Genomic DNA, 15,272 nt, shown 5'->3' with positions numbered 1-15,272 from the left:
CATCTCAAAAAAAAAAAAAAGAAAGAAAGAAAGAAAAGAAAAGAAAGAAAGAAAAAGAAATAACCCATATTCATAGCTTATTGCATATTTTTCAGGCGAGATATATGTATATCTATATACACATTCTATGAGATCCAAAACATATACACTTTTTTACATTTCTTTATTCATTTGACAAATAGTATGGGTGATTCTTAAAACAATCTTACGAAGTACTTATTGATACATGGTTTTGTTTCCATTATATTTCTTCTAAGGTTGCATCTCCACCTCCCAAATATTCAGAGGAAACCTCTGAATGGGTGGATGGGTCAGCAACCTTTTTTTTTTTTTTTGAGACGGAGTTTTACTCTTGTTGCCAAGGCTGGAGTGCAATTGCGCGATCTCGGCTCACTGAAACCTCCATCTCTTGGGTTCAAGCAATTCTCCTGCCTCAGCCTCCCAAGTAGCTGGGATTATAGGCGCCCACCATCACACCTGGCAAATTTTTTGTATTTTTAGTAGAGATGGGGTTTCACCAGTTTGGCCAGGCTGGCCTCGAACTCCTGACCTCAGGTGATCCACCTGCCTCGGCCTCCCAAAGTGCTGGGATTACAGGCGTGAGCCACTGTGCCCCGCCTGGTCAGCAACGTTTTTTATGTGAAGGACCAGACAGAAACAGTTTAAGCTTTGCAGACCATACAGTCTCCGTTGCAGCTACTTAATGCTGTGGTTGTAGTGCAAAAGCAACCGTAGACAATACGTGAACAAATGAGAGAGGCTATGTTCCAATAAAACTTCTTTTTAGTTAGTTTGTTTGTTTTGAGACAAGGTCTTGCTCTGTTGTCCAAGTTGGAGTACAGTCGTGCAATCATAGCTCCCTGTAACCTGGAGCTCCTGGGCTCAAGTCATCCTCCTGCCTCAGCCTCCTGAGTAGCTGGGACTACAGGCATGCACCACCATGCCTGGCTAATTTTTAATTTTTGTAGAAATGAGGTCTTACTATGTCGCCCAGGCTGGTCTTGAACTCCTGGCTTCAAGTGATCCTCCCATCTCCACCTACCAAAACGTTGGGATTACAGGTGTGAGTCACCATGCCCAGCCCCAATAACACTTTATGGAGATTGATATTTGAATTTCCTATAATTTTCAAGTGCCATGAAATATTCTTTTAATTTTTTTCCAACCACTATTTTAAAATGTAATAACCATTCTGAGCTTGCAGATGGTACTGTGTAAAAACAGGTGGCAGGCTGGATTTGGCCTGTGGGTCACGGGGAGCAAGCTAGCTTGCCATTCTGGAGCCTGGTTGAAAATTAGAGGGGCAATGAAGTGTAGAAGTAACATCTTAATATAACCTTCCTGCCTTTTCAGTGAGTAGTGCCTTTTCCTCTTCTTGAGATGCGTGATCCCATCACACCTGTTAAAATTCCCCTGAAGAATTAAAAGTTGTTGCCTCCTCAGAGTCCTCTAAGCACTTCTTTATAGTATATACTAAACACTGGGTGTCCCCCCATACCAAAATTCCTATGAAGCTTCAAACTCCTTGCGTGTTCAATTTACTGCTGTTCATCCAGAACTAGCACAGTGCTTGGCAACCGACAGAGGTTGGGTTGAATCACAAAGCTTCGCTTTCACTCTGTTGGTGCAAGCAAAAGGAATCCATTAGAACCAGTCTAGTGGGAGGGAGAAAGGGGAACGATTTAGAACTAGGAACATCTTAGTGTAGGAAATCTCCACCAGGGCTTTGGGCTTCATTCTCTCTCTCTCTCTCTCTCTCTCCTCTCTCTCTCTCTCTCTGTCTTGGGCCACATGGATTCTTATCTCTATGTCTCTGAGTGGGTCTACTTCTTTTTTTTTTTTCCTCATCAGTTTTATCGGTTCAAGAACTTATAGAGATCAACTAGCTTCTGTGAACCCTACTTTCAAATTTCTGGGAGAAGGCCAGGCACAGCGACTCACGCCTGTAATCCCAGCACTTAGGGAGGCCGAGGTGGGTGGATCACCTGAGGAGTCAGGCATTTGATACCAGCCTGGTCAACATGGTGAAACCCTGTCTCTACGAAAAATACCAAAATTAGCCTGGTATGCTGGTGTGCGCCTGTAATCTCAACTACTCGGGAGGCTGAGGCAGGAGAATCGCTTGAACCCGGAGGCGGAGGCTACAGTGAGCTATCGCACCACTGCACTCCAGCCTGAGAGACAGAGCTCGACTCTGTCTCAAAATAAATAAATAAATAAATTTATGGGAGAGAGAATCGGATTGGCCAGGGGAACTGGTCGTACAGTATATACGTAAGTGCAGAAGCTTAACTGAACGGGTAGTCTAGGGATTATTTTCCAAAAACAGAGGGAACGTGTTGTGCAGACACTTCAAAATGCCTATAATACTTGCTAGCTTCCTTTATTTCATGATGGCTGTGTCATGGTTACTAGTGTACATCTTTCTCTTTTCTACTATCTAGATGGAACGCTCCTTTAGAACAGGGAAAAAGTCTTCCTCATTTTGGTGTCCCCAGTCCTAGCGCAGTCTTTTGCAAGTAATAGGTAACAGCAAACACTTATTGAACTGAATGAAAAACACTACCTTCTATTCAGTCTTTCATGCATCTTTCATCTTTATGAAAGGTACACATTCCATTGCTAGGCAAAAGACATGGTATAAAAGATAAATTTCCTTTTCCTGGCTTCAGTACTGTTTTTTATTAAATTGTCTTTAGCTCAGATAATTGCATTATTTCCATTTTAGGTTTTCAGAGGTCAAACAACCTCAGATCCAGATGTACTATGAATGCAACTATAATAGTTTCAGAGCAATTATCTCCATCCAGCTCTGTAGGGCAGAACAACTCGAACTCTGGAGCCCAGCTGGTGAGAAATCCTTTTATACATAGCCCTCTCAGAATCAGTCCAAACTGAACTCAAGATTAGTTTCAGCAGAGAATCTACTTAGCTGTGGCTAGTGGCCTAGGTAGCTGTTGCCTCTGCAGGCATCTAAGCAGCCCTGAGAACAGCTGAGTGCCCCAGGTCATACCTGAAACTCTCTGCCCATTAACCAAGGCCAGCGTAAGCTCATGTTCAACACCATTGCAGCAGCTAAGGTCAATCAGAAGAGGCAGTCTCTTCCTGGTGAATGAGTCTCTGCAAATGGCTGGAGAGTTTCTCTCCATAGTTTATTACATCCCCTCTGATCTGCTCCCCTGGGGGAGAAGTTGGTTCATTGTTTACCAAAACCAGTTGCTCCCACTGGTAGCTCCGCTGCCTCTTTCTGCTCTGATGAGCTGCAAGCTTCTGGCAGAAGCATATTTCAGGGAAGGGGCATTACAAACACAGCCCACAGCAAATGCAACTTGTTCTTGTTTGTGCCTTCCTTGCTTTGGCTCATATCAATTCCTGAGGCCTTTTTCAGAGTGTTCTAAGCTCCTTTCCACATCTTCATTAGAAGGAGTTGGGGACAGGACAAAGTGGCTTTTCTGTCCTACTGATATGTCCGTTGTATTATTACACATATACCATGTTCATGGTAGACATTCTAAGACTTTCATATCTGGGGTTCTAATAAGGTACAATCCTGGCTGATCTTCTGCAAGAGGACACTGTGTGAGTGTTCACATACATATGTGCCGCATCTCTACATGAAATGCACAGAACTCCAATTTATCGTTAGTTAATGCATTTAAGTAACAATTACAAATACAAATCAAATGCATACGAACTCAAGCAAATCTCTTTGACTCTCCTTTATCAGTTAATCAGGATCCTTCTTAGGTCTTCTGCAACAATTAGAGTTTCTTCAGAAAGTGGTCCAGAAAAAAAAAAAATAGCTATGCTTTTAAAAAAAGATGTTAAGATCTTGGGCATTTAGTCTGTTGGCCAATTCTAGAATGGTCATATGTCGGCCTACCCATATATGAGTCCATCCTTCTGATTTATTATTGTTTAAAAAGAACAAAGAAGCTGCATTCATTTATTCTGAAGGATAGGGGAATTTCTGTTCCTCACTACAATGATGCTGCCTCTCACCAGAGTTCAATGATGTGAATCTCTTGTTAACACATATTTATAAGTTAGTTGTGTTCCCTTAAATATTTTTGCTTATATAAACTGTAGTTCTCAATTTTCTACCCATCTCATAGTACATATTATATATTATATACTACAGTTTGTGGATTACCCAGATGCCTTGTTCTTTCTTCTTACTGGAGCTTTTGGCCATTTAATGCTCTCTAGTGACTTGAAGCTTTGCTGAGAAGAGAAAAAGATGAAATTTAAATGAATAATGTTTAAGTCCTAAATCATGAATTTGTCACTGTGCTTTTCTGAGATGCTTGAACTGTACTGTAGGTCACTTTGAGCGGTCTTTTCAAATAGTATTTTTATTTTGTCCATTTTTAAATTTTTTGACTTTTTTTTTTTTTTTAACTTCCTGCACTATGCTGATGTAGTATTTTTTATTTTTTTTAAGAGACAGGATCTCACTATGTTGGCCACGGTAGTCTCAAACTCCTGGCCTCAGGTGATCCTCCCATCTCAGCCTCCCAAAGTGCTGGGATTACAGGTGTGAGCCACCACACCCAGCCTCAAATAGTATTTTTAAATATTAACATTGTTTCTCTAAGGTGTCCTGTATAGAAAATATTTTCCTTGAGTGTTTGTTTACAGACTAACCATTCAAATGGGAACCTAATAAGGACAAAACAAATGATGATAATTAGTCTGTCCCTTCAGTTATTTGTAGGTCTGAAAAACCATAGCAAGATAGACAATATAAAACAGCTGAAATAACAGAGGCTTTGGGTCAAACAGAACCAGGTTTGAGGCCCTTATAGTTATGAACTGTGTGACCCTGGACAAAGTACTTAATCTCAGCAAGCCTGTAAAATGAGAACAAATATAACATCTAACATTTGTTGATTACTTTTTATGTACTGGGCACTATGCTAATTATGTCACATACATTCATTATCTCATTTTGTCCTCAAAGTAATCCCATGAAGAAAGTACTATTAATATCCTCATCTTACAGAAGAAGAAATTGAAGCTCAGAAAGGTTGAGTAACTTGTCCAGAGTCACAAAGTAGCAGAGCCTGTAACTCAATGTCATGTCTGTCTGGGTCTAGAGACCAAATAAATAAACACCACTAGTAGTACTTCCAATAGTAGTACTCCCCTTACAGGGTGAATTGCAAGGATTAAATGAGATAATGCATATAAGGCACATGCCTAGCACATAGCACTGCTATTCTTACTAAATATTATTATATATTACTAGCTAAAATTTGTATAGCACTTCACTGCTTGTAAAGCTTGTTTACATAGTAACTCGTTGGAAACTGTCTCAGAAAAGTTAAAAGACTTGGCCAAGGTCATTTAGCTTGTAAGCACACTGATATCAGAACCTGAATCTTTCAATTCCAAAACGCAGCCATTTTACCTTGGCTTTTAATCACTGGGGAGTGCTACGTTTTTCTGTAATTTAATTTACTTATTATTAGTAAGAGGTAGCTATTTTCAGATTAGGTGAGTTCTAATCTTGCCAGCCACTAAATTGCTCCTTTATCTTGGTAAATCTTAAAATGTGTTTCTTGATTTTCTGCTTGATTCTCTCCTTTAAGTCAGACAATTTACCTTTCAGAAATGTGGAAGAGAAGTCTCATTTGTCCTACTCCCACATTCTTTTTCACAGTTAAATATATACATGTAGGTAGATATCAAATTATGAATGGGCTGTAGTTTTTATGGTTATTTTGTAAGTTGGTTGTTTAGAAATCTGAGCATTTTTCCCATGTTTTGAATGAACCTTAAGTCCCATAGGGAACCCACAGGAACCTATTATGAGCCTGTGCCAGATGCAGGAAAAGGGAGAAGGAATATGGAGAATGATGAAGGTCCTTCAATTCATTCTGGGCTGGGCTAGATAAAAGTTTTGAAAGTCTTTGCTTTCCACATCTCCTCACCTCCTATAGCTTGTCTCGTTTCCTAGTGTCCCTTCTCTTTCTACTGCCCTGTACAGCCTCCAAATCAGACCTGCCTTACACCAAGGAGTCTTCTAAGTTCCAAAACTATCTACTGGCTCCTACTACTTTTTTCCTCTTCTCCCTCTACTCTAAATGGCTGTTTGATATGATCTAGGAATTTGTAGAAAAGTAGGCTAATGAAATAATTCATGCTAAAGTAGGAAAGGCTGACTTCCCTTATCCCTTCCAGAGCTGTTTACATTTTTAAAGGATTATTAATAATGCAAGTGAATTTGTAATTGGTGGGAGTTCTAGCAGTGAAAATAAAGTGAAAAGTGGGTATCATGTAGAAGGCGTTTTGGAAGAGGTGTGTTGCAATCTGGGTAGAACAGCCCAGATAGGGTCTAATTCTTGTTCCATTCCTTAATGCCACCACCCCCTCCAACACATTTTCTCACACATGTGCCAAACACATCTCATCAGTTACCCTGGCTTCTAGGTTTTTTTTGTTTTTGTTTTTGTTTTTGAGACAGAGTCTTGCTCTGTCGCCCAGGCTGGAGTGCAGTGGTGCGATCTCGGCTCACCGCAAGCTCTGCCTCTCGAGTTCACACCATTCTCCTGTCTCAACCTCCCCAGCAGCTGGGACTACAGGCAAATGCCGCCACGCCCAGCTGATTTTTTTGTATTTTTAGTAGAGATGGGGTTTCACTGTGTTAGCCAGGATGGTCTCGATCTCCTGACCTTGTGATCCACTCGCCTCGGTCTCCCAAAATGCTGGGATTACGGGCGTGAGCCACTGCGCCCAGTCTGGTTTCCAGTCTTTCCCTCATCAACCAGATAACTACTAGCATGATAGCACTTCAGAACTGGAAAGGGTTTTAGAGCTAATGTCATTAGCTTATTTTATAATAAGGTTCAGATAGCAAGGCTTGTGCTCACACACTGGTGAGTATAGAACCAGCACTAGAATGCCAGGTCTTCTGCCTAAGAATCTAGGACGTTTTCATCTATACTCCATGCTCAGCATTCATAAGTCTTGTAAAATACACTTAGAAATGCTCATGCATTGACCTTGTTCACATATCCACTTGGAATTTCTCTTTTTCTCTTTGGAGTTGGCAGGTGGAAGCCATCAGTGCTGGAGGCAAGATAGTCTGACCTGGTGTTCTTACCAACATGTTCTGGCCTGGAGGCCTGGCATTCTCTGTCCTCTGCCAAGTGGAGGAATTGGAAAACTAAAGGTTGTTTGGGGGCCTGGGCACATGCTTTCTTCTTCATTAGCTACTTTCAGGAGATGTCATGAAATTTTAAAATGCATGTGAAAATGTTAGGATCATGACTGCCTCTTTCTTCTTTCTCTCATTGAGCGTTTGTATTTTCACTCTAATAATTGGAACAAGTCTTTTCGCTGCCTTAGCAGTACAGCATAGTGGTGGCGATCCTGGTCTCTAGAAAGGTAGACCACCGGGAGCCATATCTCAGCCACGACCTCCTAGCTGGATTATCTTAACACCTTACTTCACTTCTGTGCCTCAGCTCCTTCATCTAGAAAATAGAAACACTAATAGTTTACACTGTATGCGGTTGTTTAATATATGGAAATGCTTAATAAATGTTAGTTGTTGCCATCATCATTATCATCAATATCTATGGGCCTTTTAAGTTTGCTTTTTTATTTAAAAAACTTTTTTATACTTAAGAAAAGGAAGCTTTTCTGGTCTTAGCTACCTTTCTCCATTCCCTAGCCATCTGAAAATAGTGCAGTCATGGAAGGTTAAGTCGACCCTTTATGCAATTCTTACCTAGGAGGCCTCATTGTGTATAGTGAGTCACCACCACTTAGAAGTGGACGGTGAGTCAGTAACCTATTAAGGGGAGGTCAGAAGTTCCCCTGGCTCAAAATGAAAGGATCCAAACCCAATCCTGGGGTACAGAAAAAACAGTGTACTTGTATGGCTGACTGGACTTGAAGTGCCATGGACTACCTGGTCTACTCCAGTGAGAAGGCACAATTTGGTGGGTAAATGCTGGGGCTTTAGAATTACACAGACCTCAGTTGGATTTCAGCTCCACCTCTACCTTGCTGTGTGACCTCAGACAAGTTGCTTAACCTCTCTGTGCCTCATTTTTCTATCATCTGTAAATGGAAATGATCTTAACAGAAATTACTTCATGATATAAATGCATGGGAAAATGCTAAGAATCAAGTAAATACTTAAAAAAAGTAATTATTATCATTATTATCACCACATCGTCATCATTAATGGGAGTCGGGACAGACAGTTCAGGGATCAGGGATAATGGAGAAGCAAATTAAGGGGGAAAATAACAGGAACAAGTCTATGTCTTTGATGTGGTGAGTTTTAGGTAGTGACACCTCATTTCGCTAGTATTAAGTATGAAAGAAGTCATAATTTATTCTTTACTGCACTCCTATGAAGGAATGAGTGATGTGTGTTCACATAATTTCCATTTTGTAGAGGAAGATTCTGAGGAATAGAGTCTAAACAATCTTCATGAAAAAGTACAGATCTGATTTAGCAGCAGTTAGGAGCGAAGCTTCCATTCAGATCCTGTTGCATAGGGGTGACTCTTCTGGCCTAGGCAGAGGAGATCTTGTTAGGTCTGTGAGTCCACAGTATCTAAAAATATCAATGTCATATAATCATCCTGTCATTCTCCTTCCTGATCTCAATTGGCCCTCCTGATTTCATGCCATCTGCAAATTTGCACATCCTTTGTGCTCCTTTTTGCTCACATTTTATGCCTTCTTTTACCATCTCATTTACTCTGCATGTTTCAATCTCTCTGGGTTTCCATTTTTCTTCTTTTTTTAATGCAGTGTTGTTTCTCTCTCTCTCTCCACTCCTTTACAGCCCCCACCTCCTCCCTCCACACCAATCAAATTCCTGCTTGTTTCTTGCCATATTCATTATCCTACCTCATTCCCCTCTTATTCCTAGAAAACAGCACGCAGACTCACCCTCCCCTCCTCCAACTCTCAGGCCCACCCTCCATAAATTCCAGCAGCCTGGCAATCAGTAACTTTAGCATCACACTTCACAGCTCTCCTAGTTTACACTACTTGTTACTACGCTCCTTGCTACTGCTCTCTAGGGTTTGTGCTAAAAGAAAAAAAAAAAAGCTTCACTTTAAAAATATCCTGGGTACAAGTTGAACCTACAGTTAAGTTTACTCACACATTTACACATTTCATGATTTTATTGTAACTAGTAGCTCAAGTCCATGCTCAATTATGCAGTGAAAGAAGGCTAGATCCTTAGGAAACAATTTTTTCTCTATTGTAAAGAAGAAAAATCACCTAACCACTGAACAGAAACCCCAGTCCTGGGGCCACCCACCCTCTTGTCTCCCTACTCCCCCAATCTCCAGCTAATGGGACTTTGGTTTTTCCTTTGTCGGGTCATTTATTTCACTTTTCCTGACGCTGAGATGGCCTGAGTCTGTGTATGTGTGCACACGTGTGTGGCCACTGCTGTTTTTCCAAAGGGCTCACCTCTCTTCTGCCATTTTACTAGGACAGAGGAGGCAGCTCTCTGCTCTGGCTCTCCCTCTCTCTTTTTCTCCCTGCCCCCAACTCAGCCTGGGCTTTTTCCTGTCTCTTAACTCCACCAGTGCAGCAGCAACTAGCTGAGCTGCTTGAGCGAGAGAGAGGAGAGAGAGAGAGAGAGAGAGAGAGAGAGAGAGAGAGAGAGAGTGTGTGTGTGTGTGTGTGTGTGTGTGTGTGTGTGTGCGTGTCTGCGTGCGCAGCTAGGCCAAGCCTGCGAGCCTGCCTGTCACTGGAGAGTTTTAGTTTGCATTCAGAAGAAAGGAGGAGGGGAGACAAGAGGGGAGGAGGAAAAGGTGGAGGGGGGAGGAGTAGGGGGGGCGTAGAGAAGGGAGGGAGAATGTCTTGTTTGTGGCTTGTCAGCAATTGCTTGAGACAAGCTTCCATGTGTGAAAGCTACTTGGCATGAATGCCTGGGCCGTACCAAGTGTCACCGCAGCAAGAGGGGGAGTCAGAAGAAAAACAGATCAGACCAGAGCAGACAATAGGCCCCTAAAGTGTTCCCCCTAAGTTGCTTTGATGTTGTCCTGGTGTCTTGATACCAGGAGGCCAGGGATTGCAGGAAAAGGGTCTTTTTTGTCTTCATTCACTTTCCCCCCTCAGTTTCTGAAATGATTCTCCAGAATTTCTCCTCATAAAAAAGGTAAGAGCCCTAACAATTCCTTCTTCGGTGGCAGGCTTGTTCGCCTGTGCCTGGAAGTGGGGGTCTCATTCCTGCGCTGCTCTGGAGGAGCGCTGGGGTCCTGCGATTGGAGCTCCTGCGTTGCCCCTGGAAGTCTTTCAAGGCGCCCAGGGCTGGGGATGGCCCCTCTTTCGAGGGAACCCCAGTAACACGATCTGTGCCTCTGGGTTGGTGGGGGAGAAGGGGTGGATGGAGAGGGGTGGGAGGAGGGTGTGAGTGTGGGAGGGAAAAGAGAGAGAGAGAGAGGGAGCGAGAGAGAGGGAAGCCTGAAAGAGAGGGAGAGAAGGGCAGAGCCTTCGTTCAGGGAAGCCCCAGCCCAGAGCCCAGGGAGGCCTTGCAGGCTCCAAGCTGTGCATTCTCAGGCTGAGCAAGGGCCGGCCAGGGCTCTGCCGAGTGACTGCAGAGATTGCATCGAGCTTTGTGTGTGCCAGTGTGCCGGTGGGTCTGTGTGTGCATGTGGACTTCCCACACACTGCCCTGGTGTGCCTTGCTGTGAAGGGGAGGCACCCCGATCCTTACCACCCCAGCCCAGACTCTACAAGGAGGAGCGGCATGGCAGGCGAGAAGGGAGAGCAAGAGAACTCTGCCACAAGACGATCCAGAAACTTTTCCAGTCTCAGGGATTCCTCTGGTCGTAGAGACTGTAGAGTTGTGGGGTGCCCCGTGCCTCAATTTCCCCATCTGTAAAATCAAGGGAGCTGATCAGGGATGCTGTATGCCTCCCTGGGATTGAGCGAAACGGAACAGATCACTGTGTCTGAAACGCGTGGAGAAATCGTCAGCTAGAGATGCTGTGGAATCACAGAGTAGAAGTGTTATCATTATTCTTGATCATCATCATCAGGGTAATAAAACCATCATTAAAGACACCCTGAGACAAATAGACTGAGGAGCATAGATCAAGTGTCTGAGCATTTCTGAGGAAACAAAAAGCCTTGTTCCACCTGTTGGCTTCTGTCCTTTTCTCTTGTGTCTTTTCGTTAGATTTATTGGCCGATTTGTACAGAGAATGGGGTGGGAGGGATTGGGTTTTCCCCTTTCCTCCTCCTTGTACATATTTTTGTTTTAAAGAAGGTCAATGTAAGATGCTTGAGCGAGAAAATGTGCCTCCTGGTATAGTAGTTTATTCAAGACCTTGTGTTTTCTGGCACTGGCAGGGCATGCAGACACATCTGTAAACTCTACCTTGGAGGTTAAAGATTTTTATTGTGGCTTTTAGAGATTAAATGAGATTTATTTACAATTGCTGTTTATCAGAGAGTAAATATCTCACTGTGTGTGTATGAGGCTAAGAATGTGAAGGCTGTTTACTCGCTGGTGGTTTTGTGGATAAAACCTTTTCCTTTTTGAAGTGACATCTTGAGGGATGGAATAGAGGGCTAAAATCAGTGCTTAACATGCATCTTTAAAATTTTTTTTTGAAGAAAAAAATGTCTGCTTATTTTCTTGAGTTGTGGCTTTCCTTTCTTCTGTTCCTACACAGTGATTGTTTAAAGGCTCTCAGTTGTAGCTCTCTCTGAATTCTCTGGGGGGAATTCTGCTTTCTTACCTAATTCTAGGTTTTCTGTGACTCTGCTACTTGTCCAAAAAAATCTGTAAAAGTCTAGGAGGCTGTGCCTCCTTCCATTCTAACTGCAAATGTTTATCAGACTGACTCCCTGTGATAGCTGGAGATTGAAGCAAAGGGCCAGCCCTGGTTGAGAATATTTATGTGCTTCTCACAGAGGCCTGGAAACCTGACTTCTGAGTGTGGGAAAAGCTGAAGGAAAGCCATTAGTTGGCCTGGATCTGGCAAGAAGGTCCCCCTACATTTAGTGTTTTATTAAAATAAAGCTGTATTGTATATATATGTGTATATATATATGAAAACTTAATTGTTTTCTACTTTATAGGCAGAGATCTTACCATGGTTGTTCCTGACAAGATTTCAGGGTCCAGATATGTTCCTAAAATGTTAGAATTTAAGGACTGCAAGGAAAAAGAAGTGTTATTCCATCATGTTATAGACGAGAATGTTAAGGTCCAAAAGAGATAAGCACTGATCTGAGGGGCGCAACAAAGCTGTGGTAACATCTAGACCACACCCGGGGGTTCAGAGTACCCCGAGGGTCTTCATGCCAGGTACCTTTACCTCACACCCACATTTGATTTTACATACTCCAGCACTTGGCCAACCAAACAGAGGCACCTTTTGTAGTTCTGCTTGCTGTGCTGGATTACAGCAGCATGCTCTGCCCTGCTCATGTCATCAAATAGCACAAATATGACAAACATGGGTCGACAACATGAATTTGCATAAATTCATTCATGTATTCATTTGTTCATTCAACTAATATTTTGGGGATCTTTACTCTGCAGCAGGCAAACACTGGGCACTGAGGATATAGGAAAGAGAAAGGCGGATATACCCCTGCCCTCAGGGAACTTACAGTCTTGTTGGTATGATCCACATTAATCACATGGTCACACAAACTAGTAATCCTAATATTGATAATACTTATTGAACAGCATACAGGTATTATGATGGAGTGCATAGAGTTGCATAAGTTATTGACTCAAAGTGTGTAACTAGACATAAGCTAACTGTTCTGTTTCTCTTTGTGGTTGAGTTCCCCTTGCCCCAGCCAACTTCCATTCCTCTGGTGTCATTCCTACTCACAGGGAGCCCAGCAATTCCAAAGAGCAGAATATTCTCCTTCCGTCTCTCACCGTCCTTCACTCTCTCTCTTTCTCAGCACACAGACCAACAAATAATATCTGCTAATCCCCTACACTTGTACTGTGAAGTAACTTCACTCTTGTAGTGAGCAGCCTAACATTGCTACCGGGATAATTCATGTTGACTGTGGTTAGTGAGACTCTGATCTCATTTTACTGATTCCATCGTTCTTCTAGGGCTAGTACTAAGCACTCAGCTGCAAGAGACTCCACCATTATCACTGTCATCTTGGAATTCCAAAGACAATATAATAAAATGACCTTTCCTACCCCTCCCAGCAAGGACACATATCCTACCCCTCCCAGCAAGGACTCATAAAGGGAAAAAAAACTAAATACCTTTTTAGCAGATCTCTGGTTGTGTTATTAAAATCTGACTGGTTTAGTGATATCAAAGATAGAACCTTTTTTTCTCTCTCTCTCTCTCTCTCTCTCTCTTCCTCCTATTTGTGGCCTTTCTTGGAAAGAATACAGTGTCTGGTTGAAATGCCAGTCATTTCCACGGAGGCAGATTTGTGTTAATGCTGGCGTCACCATTTTCTACATCGTGTCTTTCTCTAGTACTCAGCGGAGTTTGTCTTCAGTGTTGTCCATCCATCTTTCTTTTAAGATTAATTTAATAGTTTTTTTAGAAGGCACACAAGTCCACCCACACATAAATCATAGGTTTGATGCCTATACTTTAGGAACCCACACATAATGTGTGGTTAAGCCATGTCATGAGAAAAATAAGAGTCAGTTCTACATACCCAGCATTGTTACACAGGGATGTGCCCAGCCCACATTGTAGCAACAACCTAAACCGGAGCTTGCCAGCTTGCTGTGGTCTGCATTTGGCACCTGTGGCCAACGCCTCCTCCTCTGAGCGGTATGCACTTCATTTGCAAGTCTTTGATCACTTCCGACATACTCTCCCCCACCCCAAGTGTGTTACTCACCGGGGAGCTGCCTCTTGGGGAGGCATTCTGAGTTGGCATTGGAAGAGTAATCCAAAAAGAGGAGTAATCCAAGTGGGGAGTTGAGGAGTGAGTAAAACAAGGATCTGGTCAGAGGAAAGATTTAACAGAACTGGAGAGCCAGACAGCAGTGATACAGGTCATCTTTAACTCCGGGGGAAGAAAACTGAAGATTGTTATGACATTTTAAAGGGTGCAATGTGTAGGTACTCTGCATAAATAAAAATTCTGGAGTCTCTAGTCCTGCTGAAAGTAAAACCAACACAAGGTGCAGGACATTTCCAAAACTCATTAGTTACAAATACGGCTTTTGCATGTAGCTTTACTAAAGGGGATTTTGTAGTTTTTCTACTCCCAAGAGACATAAATATAAGATGTACAATGGAAATTTTCTCCATTCCTTTTAAACCTTGACATTTTAATGCACTTTAAAATATCTGCCTAGTCCTCTATTATAACAGCTCTGTGAATTAAATAGTATTGTTATCCTTCTCTTATATTTGAGTAAGGTTATGTGACTCACCCAAGGACTCACAAGAAAATGAGGGGTGAAACTGCTAGCTAATTAAATCTCCCTGTTAGGCCATCTTTGCAAGAGATGAGAAGCAAAGAACAGAGGCAATCACCACGACATTCAGATTAAAGGTACTGTGTTGACTTGGCATGAAAATAATTGCCTTGGGCCGGGCGCGGTGGCTCACACCTGTAATCCCAGCACTTTGGGAGGCCGAGGCGGGCGGATCAGGAAGTCAGGAGATCGAAATCATCCTGGCTAACACGGTGAAACCCCGTGTTTACTAAAAATACAAAAAAAATAGCAGGGCGTGGTGGTGAGCGCCTGTAGCCCCAGCTGCTGGGGAGGCTAAAGCAGGAGAATGGCGTGAACCCGGGAGGCAGAGCTTGCACTGAGCTGAAATCACGCCACTGCACTCCAGCCTGGGTGACAGAGCGAGACTCCATCTCAATAATAATAATAGTAATAAATAGTAATAATTGCCTTAGTTTTGCCTTCCCCCACCCCCCTTTTTTTTTTAAATGGTAGGATTTAGAGTGTTCATCGGAAAAAGGGATCCCTAGTTCTAGTTTAATAACGACATGTTTTCTACAAAGCGCAATGGACCAGCCTCTATCTTTGGTTTTGGCAATCTATGGCCTAGAAATCCCCATTCTACTTCTCTGGACCTCTCAGAATGAGGGAATCTGACTAAATCATCTTAAAGCTTCCTTCCAGCTCTGCTATTCAGTGTTTTTCTGATTCTGTGAATAGGATACTTACTGAATCTGGTCTTTGGTCATCTTATATGAAGCCCAATTCAAGAACTATAGTTATTAAAGGGGAAAGGGTAGTGGGTTTTGTGGATATATAGGATTCATTCCTATACGTCTATATCTATCATACTGACTGTGTTGAC

At 42.5% G+C, this 15,272-nt stretch overlaps 1 protein-coding gene across 3 annotated transcripts in view; it reads left to right on the top strand.

Annotated features, from left to right (window-relative positions):
* Window positions 1-9,872: 9,872 nt before the first annotated feature.
* The window catches only part of BCL9 (BCL9 transcription coactivator), a 90,899-nt gene continuing 85,499 nt past the window's right edge, over window positions 9,873-15,272 (top strand). For 2 of the 3 annotated variants that reach the window (XM_033197858.1, XM_033197853.1), the window contains exon 1: window positions 9,874-10,147. The gene's annotated coding sequence lies outside the window, so the exon portion shown is untranslated. Of the gene's footprint in view, window positions 10,148-15,272 lie in introns of all 3 variants that reach the window. The other variant, XM_033197857.1, reaches the window with a different exon arrangement.

Source organism: Trachypithecus francoisi, unplaced genomic scaffold, assembly GCF_009764315.1.
Source record: "Trachypithecus francoisi isolate TF-2019V2 unplaced genomic scaffold, Tfra_2.0 Lachesis_group5, whole genome shotgun sequence".
NCBI lineage: Eukaryota > Metazoa > Chordata > Mammalia > Primates > Cercopithecidae > Trachypithecus > Trachypithecus francoisi.
The sequence above is the reverse complement of the archived record's forward strand: the minus strand, read 5'-3'. Positions and strand labels throughout refer to the sequence as shown.